At 45.8% G+C, this 20,747-nt stretch overlaps 1 protein-coding gene across 1 annotated transcript in view; it reads left to right on the top strand.

Annotated features, from left to right (window-relative positions):
- The first annotated feature begins 7,556 nt into the window (after nucleotides 1-7,556).
- LOC142209046 (uncharacterized) overlaps nucleotides 7,557-20,747 on the top strand; it is a 33,904-nt gene continuing 20,713 nt past the window's right edge. The window contains exon 1 of the mRNA XM_075277985.1: nucleotides 7,557-7,684. The gene's annotated coding sequence lies outside the window, so the exon portion shown is untranslated. The remainder of the gene's footprint in view (nucleotides 7,685-20,747) is intronic.

A 20,747-nucleotide genomic window follows, 5' to 3' on the forward strand; every position in this document is an offset into this window, starting at 1 on the left:
TAGGAAGCGTTATAAGGCCATTTACAAACAAATTGAGCCCTATGATGAGCAAAATGTACCCACTTATGCCCATCCAATGTGCAAAGATATTGAAAAAAGCGAAGACTCTCTAGGTCTTACTATGCTAAACGGGTCTGCAACTAACCAGTTTCAACCTGAATTTCCCAAAAGCTTTGTTTTTTAGCAAAATGTCAGAGATGGGTCTTAGACAAACTAAAATGATCTCAGGAAGAAGATCTCATGGTCTCAGTGACCCAGGCAGGCTTTTGTCATCACCTGGCCTCTTCTCATGACTGATAGGTGGAAAGGTTACATGATGTCATAGACAGGAAGGAGGCTGACCCTTATTTGTTATTCTTGACATTCTGTTCCAGTCATTTCTCCCTCTTTGTGTTGTGGCATTTGCTCCCCTAAAGGGATAACCGTCAGCTTCTCTTCTGGCTCCCACGTGCTGCTCTCATGATCAGAGAATCCTTTCCGTTTCTGAAGATACATCCGCTTCTCCAACTGGTCGGCCATGACACTGACAATGTGCCACAATGTTTATTAAAATCCTGCAATTGTCACTCCTCCATTTCCCATGCTTTGTTGCTGTGGTATCTACTCCCATATAGGGATCATTTTTGGCAATTTGTTTTAAAAAGCCAATTCTTCCCTTGTTCTATTTGCAGGCAATCCAGGTGTGCTGACAGGCTGCCACAAATTGTTCCTGATGTTCTGCAGCTGCCACTACTGTGGGTCAAATAACAACAAAATAAAACGAACCACTCCACCATTGTTTCTAACAGCGCCAGCTCCATGTTGGTGCCGCATTCTACTCCCATAAAGGGATCATTTTTGGCAGCTTTTTTTAATGGAAAGTCACTTCTTACAAGTTCTGAAAACTGACAAATTTTATATCAGCCTCCGAAGTAGTCCATCTTCAATTACATCAGACGTCACATGTCCCAGGACGCAGGCCGGGGTCATGAGACGTCAGACGACTAGGCCAAAGCCTGCCCAGATCATGGAGAGGTAAGTAACAGTGTTTTTTATGTTTCTTGCCTCTCCCGGGCCTCCGATCATTATACTCCGAAAAGACCCCCGAGTACAATGATAGCAGCGGTAGCGGCTGTCATCGGGCCCCTAATGCCCTGGGCCCTGTGGCAGCTGCCTCTGCTGCTATGGTGGTAGTTACACCACTGGTTTGTACCCAGAGTCGGCTTCTCCTACCAGTCCTCATGTATCTTCTAATACTATTCAGAAGACTAAATCTGAACATCGCATTAGTTTTCACCAACATCTTCCTGAGGATTATCCATCTAATATACGCAGTGTTTGCACGCATGTTTCTAAGGATGAACAGATGACTGATAAGGAGGCCAAAAAATTCTTTTCATTCTTAAAGTCATGTATGTTTAGAAAAAAAAAATCTAAAAAATTTCTTCTAGAAATTTCTTCTAACTCCTCTGAGAGAGATCTTCAAAGAGTAGAATCAGATTCACACCTGGCGATTCCTGAAGATAATTATTTGTTTATAAAAGAAAATTCTGTTACGTTAATTCAAAATGTTTAAAAAAAATTATGGAAAAGGACAGGCTGTCCTCTCTGTGCAGGCTGTCCCGTCCTCTCTGTGCAGGTTGTCCCTTCCTCTCTGTGCAGGCTGTCCTGTCCTCTCTGTGTAGGCTGTCCCGTCCTCTCTGTGTAGGTTGTCCCGTCCTCTCTGTGCAGGCTGTCCCGTCCTCTCTGTGCAGGCTGTCCCGTCCTCTCTGTGCAGGCTGTCCCGTCCTCTCTGTGCAGGCTGTCCCGTCCTCTCTGTGCAGGTTGTCCCTTCCTCTCTGTGCAGGCTGTCCTGTCCTCTCTGTGTAGGCTGTCCCGTCCTCTCTGTGCAGGCTGTCCCGTCCTCTCTGTGCAGGCTGTCCCGTCCTCTGTGTGCAGGTTGTCCCGTCCTCTCTGTGCAGGCTGTCCCGTCCTCTGTGTGCAGGTTGTCCCGTCCTCTGTGTGCAGGCTGTCCCGTCCTCTGTGTGCAGGCTGTCCCGTCCTCTGTGTGCAGGTTGTCCCATCCTCTGTGTGCAGGCTGTCCCGTCCTCTGTGTGCAGGTTGTCCCGTCCTCTGTGTGCAGGCTGTCCCGTCCTCTCTGTGCAGACTGTCCTGTCCTCTCTGTGCAGGCTGTCCCGTCCTCTGTGTGCAGGCTGTCCCGTCCTCTGTGTGCAGGCTGTCCCGTCCTCTCTGTGCAGGCTGTCCCGTCCTCTCTGTGCAGGCTGTCCCATCCTCTCTGTGCAGGCTGTCCCGTCCTCACTGTGCAGGTTGTCCCGTCCTCTCTGTGCAGGCTGTCCCGTCCTCTCTGTGCAGGTTGTCCCGTCCTCTGTGTACAGGATGTCCCGTCCTCTGTGTGCAGGCTGTCCTGTCCTCTCTGTGCAGACTGTCCTGTCCTCTCTGTGCAGGCGGTTCCGTCCTCTCTGTGCAGGATGTCCCGTCCTCTCTGTGCAGGCTGTCCCGTCCTCTCTGTGCAGACGGTTCTGTCCTCTCTGTGCAGGCGGTTCCGTCCTCTCTGTGCAGGCTGTCCTGTCCTCTCTGTGCAGGCTGTCCTGTCCTCTCTGTGCAGGATTTCCCGTCCTCAATGTGCAGGCTGTCCCGTCCTCTCTGTGCAGGTTGTCCCTTCCTCTCTGTGCAGGCTGTCCTGTCCTCTCTGTGCAGGCTGTCCCCTCCTCTCTGTTCAGGTTGTCCCTTCTGCTCTGTGCAGGCTGTCCCGTCCTCTCTGTGCGGGCTGTCCCGTCCTTTCTGTGCGGGCTGTCCCGTCCTTTCTGTGTGGGCTGTCCCATCCTCTCTGTGCAGACTGTCCTGTCCTCTCTGTGCAGGTTGTCCCGTCCTCACTGTGCAGGTTGTCCCGTCCTCTCTGTGCAGGCTGTCCCGTCATCTCTGTGCAGGTTGTCCCGTCCTCTGTGTACAGGATGTCCCGTCCTCTCTGTGCAGGCTGTCCTGTCCTCTCTGTGCAGACTGTCCTGTCCTCTCTGTGCAGGCGGTTCCGTCCTCTCTGTGCAGGGTGTCCCGTCCTCTCTGTGCAGGCTGTCCCGTCCTCTCTGTGCAGACGGTTCCGTCCTCTCTGTGCAGGCGGTTCCGTCCTCTCTGTGCAGGCTGTCCTGTCCTCTCTGTGCAGGATTTCCCGTCCTCAATGTGCAGGCTGTCCCGTCCTCTCTGTGCAGGTTGTCCCTTCCTCTCTGTGCAGGCTGTCCTGTCCTCTCTGTGCAGGCTGTCCCCTCCTCTCTGTTCAGGTTGTCCCTTCTGCTCTGTGCAGGCTGTCCCGTCCTCTCTGTGCGGGCTGTCCCGTCCTTTCTGTGCGGGCTGTCCCGTCCTTTCTGTGCGGGCTGTCCCATCCTCTCTGTGCAGACTGTCCTGTCCTCTCTGTGCAGGTTGTCCCGTCCTCACTGTGCAGGTTGTTCCGTCCTCTCTGTGCAGGCTGTCCCGTCATCTCTGTGCAGGCTGTCCCATCCTCTATGGACAAGGAGATTCTGTTTTATTTCCCCAAAAGAAAGCTACATTTCTTGTTTTGGCATCCAGGCTTGAAATCCATTGTTTAGATGGAGTGGAAATTTCCAGCTAGAAGATGCGAGCTTGGTCCTAGGTTTAAAATCGTGTACAGATTAGATCCCGGGGAATGTGAGGCTTGGGAAAAGCCATACAGATTTTATCCAGCAGTTGCAAACCTCTCTAGAAAGTTATTTTTACAACAGATGATTCCTATCTTTTTAAAGGGATCCTATAATTTAAACTGATTTTTTTCTCATCACGTAGGAATAGCCTTAAGAAAGGCTATTTGTCTCCTATATTTAGATGTCTTCTCCGCGGCGCTGTTCCATAGAAATCCCGGTTTTTGCCAGTATGCAAATGAGTTCTCTCGCAGCACTGGGGGCGGCCCCAGCACTCAAGCAGCACTGGGAGCGTCCCCAATGCTGTGAGAGAACTCTCCAGCGCCGCCTCCATCTTCTTCAGGAACGGGGTCTTCTTTGCGTCTTCTTCCGGGGGTTAGCTTCAAACTTCTAGGCCTCGGGCCTAGGGCAAAGCCGACTGCGCATTACAAAGCGGCCATTCTCTTGCAGCCGGCAGGCATGCGTAGTTGGCTTTGCCCTAGGCCCGAGGCCTAGAATTTTGAAGGGCTCGGAGGTTATAGTTAAGCCAGTTGGATAGAGATATTCAAGATGAAGTTCCAAAGGTAGAACGAATCGAGCAACTTTATTCACTTACACTTTCTGCAGATTTTTCTTCTGACTTTCCCTTAGATACCGTAAAAATATCAGTCACCAATGCGACAAGAAGAGCCATATGGTTAAAACCATGGACAGGGGAAGCCACATCAAAATATAATCTGTGTTCTACACCCTGGAAGACTTTTTAGGGAAAGAATCAGCTTGTGGAGGCTAATAAGAAGGTAGGAGCCCTGGACGTTTTGCAGACCAATAGGAGCTTTAAGCCCCGCCCACATTACCAGAAAAGATATGAATTGTTCCTGAAAAGAAGAAATAATACACAAAATGATCGGGGTAGACGCTATCAAAAATTCAGAACCTCTACCTCAGAGAACTTGAAGATAAACATGAAGGAGCTGGGGTTGGCAAGCAGGACTTTTGTCATCAGGACATGTCAAGTTGGAGGTTGTTAACACGTGGGGTCTGAATCTTATAGAAAAAGGTTATGCGATAGAAATTCTCCACAAACCAAACGATCATTTCCTTCTGAATGAGCAAGAAATTCCACATTTTTCCTCTGATACAAGAATTTTTGATAAAAAAAAATGCCATAGAAAAAGTCCCAGAAGAGAAACAATATTCTGGAATTTATTCAAGAATTTTTCTGGTTCCAAAGGTCGGCGGTTCCTGGGGATTGATCATAGATCTCACATCCCTACATCGCCATGTGAAGAAAATTTTGCAGGTGTAGGACCCAGGCACCTTGCTGTGGAGTATAAACTTACCTATATACTCTACTAGCATCTGCCCGCGACTTCAACTGCGGATTGCGCTGAGCCGCTTATATTTAGCCAATTTCGCAACCATCCCCCCCACCCGCGTGCGCTTGCCCCCGCGGTCTCCCAACTTACCACTGCCCCCCCTCTGCGCCCCCTCCCCCCCTTGCACTGCTACATCGCAGTCTATGCCGGTGTATGGACGTCTCTGCATATGGGGGGCATACTGTCAGTTCCCTCCCCACCACCAGCCACGGTAGAAGCCAAACACCACATGGCCCCGCTGTACTCACCGAAAAGTTACAGCCAATACACTGCTCGTGCGCCCGTAAACTAAGGCTGCATGTGCGGTCCTCTCCTAAGCATGTGCGACACCATTTTCTTCCGCTTGCAGTCTGGCCGATAGTTCTGCCTACACAGTAGCGCCAGCCAATCGGGGAACGTCTCAAGGACCTGGGATGACATCATCTCGGGTACTTCAGTGTAGCCCGAACTGCATTTCGTCATTAGCGGTTGTGAACTCCGATCATGTACGGGGATAGTAAGTAGCCTATGTTTCAATCCGGGTGCCAAAGTACGTATGTGTTAAATTTCAGACAAATCCGTTCGGCCGCTTTGGTGTGATTGAGGAACAAACCACACTATAGGCTCAGGGTCAGCCTTGGGATATATTCACACGGCGTATATGAAGAGGATTTAGAATTAGACTTCCACCACAGATTCCTCTCCACTTTCCAGCCCTCTGTCTTTCTGCTGCGGCTTTTACTCGCTTCGGATTGGTGGATTGACTCATGCCAAGGCTAAAGCAGCCATGGAATCCATGGCATGATCAAGTGGAACCCTACCATCTTGATCAGGATGAAATTTGGCCATGCTGGATTGGGAAACGGGAAAATGGGAAAAGTCGTTCCAGGCAGAAGTTGGCGCCCAGAACTTGTCTCTAAAGCTAAAGATGCGAGACATGGTCATAGGTGTGAATAGCAGAGTCTTCATGAGCTTGGCAGACATCCCCTCTACCAACTTGGCGATTCTGATGCCACCATTGAGAGCCGTCAACAGCATTTGCTGTGAATTATTTAGTTGTGTACGTATAGTGGCCAGAGATCCCGAATGATACATTTAGGGTAAGTGGGACACCGGCTGCCCTGGTATCCACGACTGGGTTGGCTGCCATGATGAGATGCCCAGCTATGGAGGAGCCACCTTACAAAACAACAAGTTCAGCAATGTCTGGGTCTGATGAGACACACAAGGTCGGGGTGTTGTGTCCATAACACGAGCACAAAAGCAATGGTGCGATGAATATCTGAACGTGGTCTAAGGCTGAGCTCACACACGGCAGATTTGTTGCAGAAATTTCTCCAACTCTCCCATTTATCTGAAATCCAAAACAACATCATTTACGTGAAGGGAAAAAACTTCCAGGCCTGAAAGGTTCTGCTATTACTTCTCACAGCTGACTGTTCGTTACAGTTGTATCAGGGAGCCCTGACAATTCCGCTCGCTGAGGCTACGTGGCGACTTTGCCCGGGACCCCATCATCACGTGACCAAAGATCGCCATGTTGACAGGACTCCTTCACTAATGTAATTGAATGGAGTCGGACTTGTACCCTGCGGATGGTGCGACTTCTAGTCATAGAAAGATAAATCACTGAGGGCGGGTCACGCCTGCGCCCGGTCTCCGCTTTCGGGTTTCCGCCTTCTGCCGAGAGAAACTGGACAGGAGACGAAAACCCGGCGGTCAGTTGTCCAACATTCACTTGAATGGGTTTGCAAAGTGAGCGCCCGTGTGCGTCTTGTGCTTCTTTGCAGCGAAACCGTTTTTTACCCGGTCACAGAGTCCTCCATGTCCGACTTTGTATCCGGTTTCTCCGCGGAGAGGCACAAGACGCACACGGGAGCTCACTTTGCAAACCCATTCAAGTGAATGTTTAAAAACTGACCGCCGAGTTTCCGCCTCCTGTCCGGTTTCTCTCGGCAGAAGACGGAAACCCGAAAGCGGAGACCGGGCGCGGGTGTGAACCCGTCCTGATGGATATTTTTGCAGTCGCGACATCCTCGGGGTCGCCATGTGAATCTACTCAACTACGTTATTGAAAGCGTACCGGGTGATCATTGGTCACGTGTGGACCAAAGTCGCCAGGGTTGGCTCTGGAATCGCCTTCACGTGTCTAGAACTTTTTTGGGTGTTAACCATTCATTGACTAAAGAGTAAGCACCAACATATCTATAAAATGATCGGTCCCTCGGATGGCGACCGATTTAGTCACTTTTTTTTCGTTCTTTTTGCGTAAATCCTATCTATAATATATTTATCGTACGAAAATAATACCCGTTCATTATTATTTTTTTCCCCGCAGTTTGGGTCGTGTCGTAAACATTTGTCGCAGTATGGCCAGAAAACAACCCGGCGCTCACTATCTACGGTCCCTATAATAGATGAGGCCCATGTAAGGGTACAAGGGCTTTCCCAGGCCCTGGCGCCATATTTTCCAGTTAGAGTTCACTCCTGACAGGAATGGCAGGCAGGTTTCGCCTTCGCTGGTGTCTTGGTCCGCCCGGGCCGCCGTAGACTCTGTACGGCAGTTCCGTCTCCTTCCCCCCCGGCCGCCCCCCCCCCGTCCATCAGTGTCTCTCCTCCTCCTCCTCCCCCCTGCACAAAGCATCCTGTGTCTACTCCCCCCAATGTCCAGAGCCCTCCTGCCGCCCAGCTGACCCCGCACACCCCTCTCCCAGCACCCAGGTGAGTATGAGCCGGGCCCGCTCCCTCCCCCTCCCGCCGCTCCTGGGCCACACTCGCTCCGTTTAACCCCTTGGCTGCCGGGGAGGGCGCAGTGCAGGAGCCTGTGGCCCCCCGGGGGGTCGGTACCACTGACTGTCCGGGGACCCCCCCGGTTCTCCTCCGCCTCCGGTGCCGGTCCCAGGTAGGTGGTCGCAGTCCTGACATTAACTCATTCACTGCCTGCTTCATTTGCAAGTTTCCTACAGGTAGGTGACGGACTTGGGGCTTGGCGAAAAGCGACATCGACATGTCACCCGATGCGGCGTCACTTTACGGACGGTGGGAGGTGCGGCCTCCAATGTGTAACATCGGGCGCAGTTCGTACGTTTTTCGTCACCGTTTTTCTGCTGCGTTATTTTTTTCTGTCACGACTATGTTTCCGGGTAGACACGGACGGGGGCGTGAAGTCGCCCATCATGGCGAAGATACCGAAGGTCAAAAAGTTTGCTGGCGGTGCGGAGGATCGGATAGACTTGTGTCATGTGACTTGTCAAACGGCGGCGGGTGGGGGGTAAAACGGAGCGCGAGATAAAAGGAGGCGAAATATTTGCAAGTATTATGGCGGCAAATCCTGACCCGATGGCGGATGTAATAATTTGGAGGGGTCGGAGCGCCACCTATAATGTCCCGCTTTACGTTGCGGCCATTACCCTGCCCCAATCACCTGGTATAATCGTGCGATTGTTTGTGGCTGTCGCAACGTGAGCGTTTAAAGGGATAGTCCGATGTCATACAGGTGACCCCCCACCCCGCGCCATTCGGGACCACCCTCTGTTAGGTTAGGACTTGGCTCATGTCACCCTGTCACTACGTCGCTCATGTAAAGTGAATTCTGCCGCGTTGCGACCTACGTTAGGCTGCGTTAGGTAGGTCGCAACTTTTTTATGATTTTTGTCTGGTTGCGGCGCCCTCGGGGGACACAAGGAGGCGCCATCCGCTTATGAGTGAGGGAATTGCAGGTCAACATGGCGACTATGGTCGTACATGAGTCGCCATGATAGAGGGCGGTCCTAAGTGCGGTGCGAGTCATGTGACACGAGTCGCCAATTTCGATAAATTCGTTCCTAACCTAGTTGGGTAAAATTTCTCAAATCTGGTGCAAAGGGGGTGCAGTTGCCCTTCGCAACCGGTCGGCATTGAGGGTTCTAGACCAATGCGTTTCTGTTTTCGTGTTGCGACAGTCACATGACTTGGTTTGGCGAGGGTGTGACTGACGCCGCCGATTCGGACAGTTGTAGTTGTCAGGGGGTGTTTGGGTCACGCTGTTGCGTGTGAACAGCCCAATATACGGCGCATTTTGTTCCGGCGCGTATTACACGTAACACCTAGACTTCAGGTTTTTATAAAAGATGAACGCCGCCGCTCGTGGCCTTTGTGTCGGATTCGCCGTCGCTGACGCTGTGATTGATTCCAATGCGGAAAAAGCCAGAGCGTGAACACACTGTGTGTGAACATAGCCCGAGGGCAGAAATTTTTTAATCTTTTTTTATTTGTTTGCGCTCGGCTGTCGCTGTTTCTATAGGAAATACTTTCGCCGCCGTCGTTCTTACGTGACGTCAACGTGGGCAGAAATTGGCAGAAAAACGTCCGAGCGTAGAAAAAAAAAAGCTAAATAATGCTAAAAAAAAACAATAAAAGCGGCGGGTGAGGGGAAGATGAGATTTTCCATTCGCTCAGACCCACCATCTGGACGCCGACGCCGCTCCGAGCACAAAAATAATAAAATGTGGAGGGGCGAAAAAAAAAAAACAACAACCCGCAGGCGCGGTGTAAACACGGGCGAACGGAAAAATAAGGATTGTTTTTGGGATTTTTATAAACACACGTTGGAAAATCGATGAATGTGAACAGCGTCCGAGGCGACAATGTGCAGCCGCGTCCTCCCCATCTGCCGCCGCCGGACACTTTGCGAACTTCCTGCTCGCACTTTATTTGTTTTCCTAGCATTAAAGCCATTGTTTTCTTATGGTCACATGACCCCCTCAGCCCGGGACTGAGTTCTCACAGGGAATCCGATTTTGACCCCTGGGACCTTTGTAATATTTTCGTTTCGCCTCCTCCTCACAGTGGCCTCCATTTTGAAAAGGGGAAATCTTGCAGTGCCGGGTGCTGAAGGGGTTAAGGCTGCAGCATTGCCAGGCCCCGGCAGCGGAGGGGTTAAGGGCCGTGGGGCGTTCTATGTGGTATTGTGTGGCGGCGTTATTTTTATATTGCGGCTGTAAATATTCCTCTCGGCTCCGCAGGACGCGCCGCCGCCGCCGCTCGCCTGGTTATTTTTATGCCGCTAATAACATTTATTTTGGTCATTTCTTTTCTTCTCTTTTTTTTATTTTTTATTTTTTTTCTTAAGATGTTTTTTTTTTTTTTTATGCTGCCCTATAAAACAACGGCGCCTGCCGGGCCCGGAGAACGCAGAAAATTTATGTAAACAATGGCGACGGAGCGCGACGATTCTACTGCCTTATATACTCCGTGGAAAACAAAATGGCGATATGTTGTGCGCGGGAAATAAGGCGGTGAAGGAAGAGATGTCTGTAGTGCAATAAAGTTTTATCAGTTCTGAATGTAACCAGCGTAGAGACGTCGCCCTTAGCAACCAGTCAGAGTAGTGTCTCTGTGACATGAAAGCTGAGCTCTGATTGGTTACTGTGAGCAGCAGGATATTCAGCGTGTCGCTTTACAGCTGTTGTGACACCAGAACACTGCATGCTGGCAATTGTAGTATCACAACAGCTGGAGAGGGGGCGAGCTGGAGACCACTAGTGCAGAGAAGTATATACTGTATACAGGGACCAGAAGTAACACGGACAAGTATGGATTCTCCCCGACAGCTTTTATAATAGGGGGGAAAGTGTTGTTTAGACATGCTGCTTCCCTTCTTACTAAGCAACAGCCAAACTTTTACCAAACCTAGAGAGTCAGAGACAGCTAATAACCATTATATGGCACTGACGCACAAATGTATATATATCATCTATATACATAGTTACATCCTGTATTATACCCCAGAGCTGCGCTCACTATTCTGCTGGTACAGTCAGTGTACATACATTACATTACTTATCCTGTATTATACTCCAGAGCTGCGCTCACTATTCTGCTGGTACAGTCACTGTGTACATACATTACATTACTTATCCTGTATTATACTCCAGAGCTGCGCTCACTATTCTGCTAGTACAGTCACTGTGTACATACATTACATTACTTATCCTGTATTATACTCCAGAGCTGCGCTCACTATTCTGCTGGTGCAGTCACTGTGTACATACATTCATTACTTATCCTGTATTATACTCCAGAGCTGCGCTCACTATTCTGCTGGTACAGTCACTGTGTACATACATTACATTACTTATCCTGTATTATACTCCATAGCTGTGCTCACTATTCTGCTGGTACAGTTACTGTGTACATACATTACATTACTTATCCTGTATTATACTCCAGAGCTGCACTCACTATTCTGCTGGTGCAGTCACTGTGTACATACATTCATTAATTATCCTGTATTATACTCCAGAGCTGCGCTCACTATTCTGCTGGTACAGTCACTGTGTACATACATTACATTACTTATCCTGTATTATACTCCAGAGCTGCGCTCACTATTCTGCTGGTACAGTCACTGTGTACATACATTACATTACTTATCCTGTATTATACTCCAGAGCTGCGCTCACTATTCTGCTGGTACAGTCACTGTGTACATACATTACATTACTTATCCTGTATTATACTCCAGAGCTGCGCTCACTATTCTGCTGGTACAGTCACTGTGTACATACATTACTTATCCTGTATTATACTCCAGAGCTGCGCTCACTATTCTGCTGGTGCAGTCACTGTGTACATACATTACATTACTTATCCTGTATTATACTCCAGAGCTGCGCTCACTATTCTGCTGGTACAGTCACTGTGTACATACATTACATTACTTATCCTGTATTATACTCCAGAGCTGCGCTCACTATTCTGCTGGTGCAGTCACTGTGTACATACATTACATTACTTATCCTGTATTATACTCCAGAGCTGCGCTCACTATTCTGCTGGTGCAGTCACTGTGTACATACATTACATTACTTATCCTGTATTATACTCCAGAGCTGCGCTCACTATTCTGCTGGTGCAGTCACTGTGTACATACATTACATTACTTATCCTGTATTATACTCCAGAGCTGCGCTCACTATTCTGCTGGTGCAGTCACTGTGTACATACATTACATTACTTATCCTGTATTACACTCCAGAGCTGCGCTCACTATTCTGCTGGTACAGTCACTGTGTACATACATTACATTACTTATCCTGTATTATACTCCAGAGCTGCGCTCACTGTACTGCTGGTACACTCACTGTGTACATACATTACATTACTTATCCTGTATTATACTCCAGAGCTGCGCTCACTGTACTGCTGGTACACTCACTGTGTACATACATTACATTAATTATCCTGTATTATACTCCATAGCTGTGCTCACTATTCTGCTGGTACAGTTACTGTGTACATACATTACATTACTTATCCTGTATTATACTCCAGAGCTGCAATCACTATTCTGCTGGTGCAGTCACTGTGTAAATACATTCATTAATTATCCTGTATTATACTCCAGAGCTGCGCTCACTATTCTGCTGGTACAGTCAGTGTACATACATTACATTACTTATCCTGTATTATACTCCAGAGCTGCGCTCACTATTCTGCTGGTACAGTCACTGTGTACATACATTACATTACTTATCCTGTATTATACTCCAGAGCTGCGCTCACTATTCTGCTAGTACAGTCACTGTGTACATACATTACATTACTTATCCTGTATTATACTCCAGAGCTGCGCTCACTATTCTGCTGGTGCAGTCACTGTGTACATACATTCATTACTTATCCTGTATTATACTCCAGAGCTGCGCTCACTATTCTGCTGGTACAGTCACTGTGTACATACATTACATTACTTATCCTGTATTATACTCCATAGCTGTGCTCACTATTCTGCTGGTACAGTTACTGTGTACATACATTACATTACTTATCCTGTATTATACTCCAGAGCTGCGCTCACTATTCTGCTGGTACAGTCACTGTGTACATACATTACATTACTTATCCTGTATTATACTCCAGAGCTGCGCTCACTATTCTGCTGGTGCAGTCACTGTGTACATACATTCATTAATTATCCTGTATTATACTCCAGAGCTGCGCTCACTATTCTGCTGGTACAGTCACTGTGTACATACATTACATTACTTATCCTGTATTATACTCCAGAGCTGCGCTCACTATTCTGCTGGTACAGTCACTGTGTACATACATTACATTACTTATCCTGTATTATACTCCAGAGCTGCGCTCACTATTCTGCTGGTACAGTCACTGTGTACATACATTACTTATCCTGTATTATACTCCAGAGCTGCGCTCACTATTCTGCTGGTGCAGTCACTGTGTACATACATTACATTACTTATCCTGTATTATACTCCAGAGCTGCGCTCACTATTCTGCTGGTACAGTCACTGTGTACATACATTACTTATCCTGTATTATACTCCAGAGCTGCGCTCACTATTCTGCTGGTGCAGTCACTGTGTACATACATTACATTACTTATCCTGTATTATACTCCAGAGCTGCGCTCACTATTCTGCTGGTGCAGTCACTGTGAACATACATTACATTACTTATCCTGTATTATACTCCAGAGCTGCGCTCACTATTCTGCTGGTACAGTCACTGTGTACATACATTACATTACTTATCCTGTATTATACTCCAGAGCTGCGCTCACTATTCTGCTGGTACAGTCACTGTGTACATACATTACATTACTTATCCTGTATTATACTCCAGAGCTGCGCTCACTATTCTGCTGGTACAGTCACTGTGTACATACATTACATTACTTATCCTGTATTATACTCCAGAGCTGCGCTCACTATTCTGCTGGTACAGTCACTGTGTACATACATTACTTATCCTGTATTATACTCCAGAGCTGCGCTCACTATTCTGCTGGTGCAGTCACTGTGTACATACATTACATTACTTATCCTGTATTATACTCCAGAGCTGCGCTCACTATTCTGCTGGTACAGTCACTGTGTACATACATTACATTACTTATCCTGTATTATACTCCAGAGCTGCGCTCACTATTCTGCTGGTGCAGTCACTGTGTACATACATTACATTACTTATCCTGTATTATACTCCAGAGCTGCGCTCACTATTCTGCTGGTGCAGTCACTGTGTACATACATTACATTACTTATCCTGTATTATACTCTAGAGCTGCGCTCACTATTCTGCTGGTGCAGTCACTGTGTACATACATTACATTACTTATCCTGTATTATACTCCAGAGCTGCGCTCACTATTCTGCTGGTGCAGTCACTGTGTACATACATTACATTACTTATCCTGTATTACACTCCAGAGCTGCGCTCACTATTCTGCTGGTACAGTCACTGTGTACATACATTACATTACTTATCCTGTATTATACTCCAGAGCTGCGCTCACTGTACTGCTGGTACACTCACTGTGTACATACATTACATTACTTATCCTGTATTATACTCCAGAGCTGCGCTCACTGTACTGCTGGTACACTCACTGTGTACATACATTACATTAATTATCCTGTATTATACTCCATAGCTGTGCTCACTATTCTGCTGGTACAGTTACTGTGTACATACATTACATTACTTATCCTGTATTATACTCCAGAGCTGCAATCACTATTCTGCTGGTGCAGTCACTGTGTAAATACATTCATTAATTATCCTGTATTATACTCCAGAGCTGCGCTCACTATTCTGCTGGTACAGTCAGTGTACATACATTACATTACTTATCCTGTATTATACTCCAGAGCTGCGCTCACTATTCTGCTGGTACAGTCACTGTGTACATACATTACATTACTTATCCTGTATTATACTCCAGAGCTGCGCTCACTATTCTGCTAGTACAGTCACTGTGTACATACATTACATTACTTATCCTGTATTATACTCCAGAGCTGCGCTCACTATTCTGCTGGTGCAGTCACTGTGTACATACATTCATTACTTATCCTGTATTATACTCCAGAGCTGCGCTCACTATTCTGCTGGTACAGTCACTGTGTACATACATTACATTACTTATCCTGTATTATACTCCATAGCTGTGCTCACTATTCTGCTGGTACAGTTACTGTGTACATACATTACATTACTTATCCTGTATTATACTCCAGAGCTGCGCTCACTATTCTGCTGGTACAGTCACTGTGTACATACATTACATTACTTATCCTGTATTATACTCCAGAGCTGCACTCACTATTCTGCTGGTGCAGTCACTGTGTACATACATTCATTAATTATCCTGTATTATACTCCAGAGCTGCGCTCACTATTCTGCTGGTACAGTCACTGTGTACATACATTACATTACTTATCCTGTATTATACTCCAGAGCTGCGCTCACTATTCTGCTGGTACAGTCACTGTGTACATACATTACATTACTTATCCTGTATTATACTCCAGAGCTGCGCTCACTATTCTGCTGGTACAGTCACTGTGTATATACATTACTTATCCTGTATTATACTCCAGAGCTGCGCTCACTATTCTGCTGGTGCAGTCACTGTGTACATACATTACATTACTTATCCTGTATTATACTCCAGAGCTGCGCTCACTATTCTGCTGGTACAGTCACTGTGTACATACATTACATTACTTATCCTGTATTATACTCCAGAGCTGCGCTCACTATTCTGCTGGTGCAGTCACTGTGTACATACATTACATTACTTATCCTGTATTATACTCCAGAGCTGCGCTCACTATTCTGCTGGTGCAGTCACTGTGTACATACATTACATTACTTATCCTGTATTATACTCCAGAGCTGCGCTCACTATTCTGCTGGTGCAGTCACTGTGTACATACATTACATTACTTATCCTGTATTATACTCCAGAGCTGCGCTCACTATTCTGCTGGTGCAGTCACTGTGTACATACATTACATTACTTATCCTGTATTACACTCCAGAGCTGCGCTCACTATTCTGCTGGTACAGTCACTGTGTACATACATTACATTACTTATCCTGTATTATACTCCAGAGCTGCGCTCACTGTACTGCTGGTACACTCACTGTGTACATACATTACATTACTTATCCTGTATTATACTCCAGAGCTGCGCTCACTGTACTGCTGGTACACTCACTGTGTACATACATTACATTAATTATCCTGTATTATACTCCATAGCTGTGCTCACTATTCTGCTGGTACAGTTACTGTGTACATACATTACATTACTTATCCTGTATTATACTCCAGAGCTGCAATCACTATTCTGCTGGTGCAGTCACTGTGTAAATACATTCATTAATTATCCTGTATTATACTCCAGAGCTGCGCTCACTATTCTGCTGGTACAGTCAGTGTACATACATTACATTACTTATCCTGTATTATACTCCAGAGCTGCGCTCACTATTCTGCTGGTACAGTCACTGTGTACATACATTACATTACTTATCCTGTATTATACTCCAGAGCTGCGCTCACTATTCTGCTAGTACAGTCACTGTGTACATACATTACATTACTTATCCTGTATTATACTCCAGAGCTGCGCTCACTATTCTGCTGGTGCAGTCACTGTGTACATACATTCATTACTTATCCTGTATTATACTCCAGAGCTGCGCTCACTATTCTGCTGGTACAGTCACTGTGTACATACATTACATTACTTATCCTGTATTATACTCCATAGCTGTGCTCACTATTCTGCTGGTACAGTTACTGTGTACATACATTACATTACTTATCCTGTATTATACTCCAGAGCTGCGCTCACTATTCTGCTGGTACAGTCACTGTGTACATACATTACATTACTTATCCTGTATTATACTCCAGAGCTGCACTCACTATTCTGCTGGTGCAGTCACTGTGTACATACATTCATTAATTATCCTGTATTATACTCCAGAGCTGCGCTCACTATTCTGCTGGTACAGTCACTGTGTACATACATTACATTACTTATCCTGTATTATACTCCAGAGCTGCGCTCACTATTCTGCTGGTACAGTCACTGTGTACATACATTACATTACTTATCCTGTATTATACTCCAGAGCTGCGCTCACTATTCTGCTGGTACAGTCTCTGTGTACATACATTACATTACTTATCCTGTATTATACTCCAGAGCTGCGCTCACTATTCTGCTGGTGCAGTCACTGTGTACATACATTACATTACTTATCCTGTATTATACTCCAGCGCTGCGCTCACTATTCTGCTGGTACAGTCACTGTGTACATACATTACTTATCCTGTATTATACTCCAGAGCTGCGCTCACTATTCTGCTGGTGCAGTCACTGTGTACATACATTACATTACTTATCCTGTATTATACTCCAGAGCTGCGCTCACTATTCTGCTGGTACAGTCACTGTGTACATACATTACATTACTTATCCTGTATTATACTCCAGAGCTGCGCTCACTATTCTGCTGGTGCAGTCACTGTGTACATACATTACATTACTTATCCTGTATTATACTCCAGAGCTGCGCTCACTATTCTGCTGGTGCAGTCACTGTGTACATACATTACATTACTTATCCTGTATTACACTCCAGAGCTGCGCTCACTATTCTGCTGGTACAGTCACTGTGTACATACATTACATTACTTATCCTGTATTATACTCCAGAGCTGCGCTCACTGTACTGCTGGTACACTCACTGTGTACATACATTACATTACTTATCCTGTATTATACTCCAGAGCTGCACTCACTATTCTGCTGGTGCAGTCACTGTGTACATACATTCATTAATTATCCTGTATTATACTCCAGAGCTGCGCTCACTATTCTGCTGGTACAGTCACTGTGTACATACATTACATTACTTATCCTGTATTATACTCCAGAGCTGCGCTCACTATTCTGCTGGTACAGTCACTGTGTACATACATTACATTACTTATCCTGTATTATACTCCAGAGCTGCGCTCACTATTCTGCTGGTACAGTCACTGTGTATATACATTACTTATCCTGTATTATACTCCAGAGCTGCGCTCACTATTCTGCTGGTACAGTCACTGTGTATATACATTACTTATCCTGTATTATACTCCAGAGCTGCGCTCACTATTCTGCTGGTGCAGTCACTGTGTACATACATTACATTACTTATCCTGTATTATACTCCAGAGCTGCGCTCACTATTCTGCTGGTACAGTCACTGTGTACATACATTACATTACTTATCCTGTATTATACTCCAGAGCTGCGCTCACTATTCTGCTGGTGCAGTCACTGTGTACATACATTACATTACTTATCCTGTATTATACTCCAGAGCTGCGCTCACTATTCTGCTGGTGCAGTCACTGTGTACATACATTACATTACTTATCCTGTATTATACTCCAGAGCTGCGCTCACTATTCTGCTGGTGCAGTCACTGTGTACATACATTACATTACTTATCCTGTATTATACTCCAGAGCTGCGCTCACTATTCTGCTGGTGCAGTCACTGTGTACATACATTACATTACTTATCCTGTATTACACTCCAGAGCTGCGCTCACTATTCTGCTGGTACAGTCACTGTGTACATACATTACATTACTTATCCTGTATTATACTCCAGAGCTGCGCTCACTGTACTGCTGGTACACTCACTGTGTACATACATTACATTACTTATCCTGTATTATACTCCAGAGCTGCGCTCACTGTACTGCTGGTACACTCACTGTGTACATACATTACATTAATTATCCTGTATTATACTCCATAGCTGTGCTCACTATTCTGCTGGTACAGTTACTGTGTACATACATTACATTACTTATCCTGTATTATACTCCAGAGCTGCAATCACTATTCTGCTGGTGCAGTCACTGTGTAAATACATTCATTAATTATCCTGTATTATACTCCAGAGCTGCGCTCACTATTCTGCTGGTACAGTCAGTGTACATACATTACATTACTTATCCTGTATTATACTCCAGAGCTGCGCTCACTATTCTGCTGGTACAGTCACTGTGTACATACATTACATTACTTATCCTGTATTATACTCCAGAGCTGCGCTCACTATTCTGCTAGTACAGTCACTGTGTACATACATTACATTACTTATCCTGTATTATACTCCAGAGCTGCGCTCACTATTCTGCTGGTGCAGTCACTGTGTACATACATTCATTACTTATCCTGTATTATACTCCAGAGCTGCGCTCACTATTCTGCTGGTACAGTCACTGTGTACATACATTACATTACTTATCCTGTATTATACTCCATAGCTGTGCTCACTATTCTGCTGGTACAGTTACTGTGTACATACATTACATTACTTATCCTGTATTATACTCCAGAGCTGCGCTCACTATTCTGCTGGTACAGTCACTGTGTACATACATTACATTACTTATCCTGTATTATACTCCAGAGCTGCACTCACTATTCTGCTGGTGCAGTCACTGTGTACATACATTCATTAATTATCCTGTATTATACTCCAGAGCTGCGCTCACTATTCTGCTGGTACAGTCACTGTGTACATACATTACATTACTTATCCTGTATTATACTCCAGAGCTGCGCTCACTATTCTGCTGGTACAGTCACTGTGTACATACATTACATTACTTATCCTGTATTATACTCCAGAGCTGCGCTCACTATTCTGCTGGTACAGTCTCTGTGTACATACATTACATTACTTATCCTGTATTATACTCCAGAGCTGCGCTCACTATTCTGCTGGTGCAGTCACTGTGTACATACATTACATTACTTATCCTGTATTATACTCCAGCGCTGCGCTCACTATTCTGCTGGTACAGTCACTGTGTACATACATTACTTATCCTGTATTATACTCCAGAGCTGCGCTCACTATTCTGCTGGTGCAGTCACTGTGTACATACATTACATTACTTATCCTGTATTATACTCCAGAGCTGCGCTCACTATTCTGCTGGTACAGTCACTGTGTACATACATTACATTACTTATCCTGTATTATACTCCAGAGCTGCGCTCACTATTCTGCTGGTGCAGTCACTGTGTACATACATTACATTACTTATCCTGTATTATACTCCAGAGCTGCGCTCACTATTCTGCTGGTGCAGTCACTGTGTACATACATTACATTACTTATCCTGTATTACACTCCAGAGCTGCGCTCACTATTCTGCTGGTACAGTCACTGTGTACATACATTACATTACTTATCCTGTATTATACTCCAGAGCTGCGCTCACTGTACTGCTGGTACACTCACTGTGTACATACATTACATTACTTATCCTGTATTATACTCCAGAGCTGCGCTCACTGTACTGCTGGTACACTCACTGTGTACATACATTACATTAATTATCCTGTATTATACTCCATAGCTGTGCTCACTATTCTGCTGGTACAGTTACTGTGTACATACATTACATTACTTATCCTGTATTATACTCCAGAGCTGCAATCACTATTCTGCTGGTGCAGTCACTGTGTAAATACATTCATTAATTATCCTGTATTATACTCCAGAGCTGCGCTCACTATTCTGCTGGTACAGTCAGTGTACATACATTACATTACTTATCCTGTATTATACTCCAGTGCTGCGCTCACTATTCTGCTGGTACAGTCACTGTGTACATACATTACATTACTTATCCTGTATTATACTCCAGAGCTGCGCTCACTATTCTGCTAGTACAGTCACTGTGTACATACATTACATTACTTATCCTGTATTATACTCCAGAGCTGCGCTCACTATTCTGCTGGTGCAGTCACTGTGTACATACATTCATTACTTATCCTGTATTATACTCCAGAGCTGCGCTCACTATTCTGCTGGTACAGTCACTGTGTACATACATTACATTACTTATCCTGTATTATACTCCATAGCTGTGCTCACTATTCTGCTGGTA

The sequence above is a fragment of the Leptodactylus fuscus genome, chromosome 6, assembly GCF_031893055.1.
Source record: "Leptodactylus fuscus isolate aLepFus1 chromosome 6, aLepFus1.hap2, whole genome shotgun sequence".
Classification (NCBI taxonomy): Eukaryota; Metazoa; Chordata; class Amphibia; order Anura; family Leptodactylidae; genus Leptodactylus; species Leptodactylus fuscus.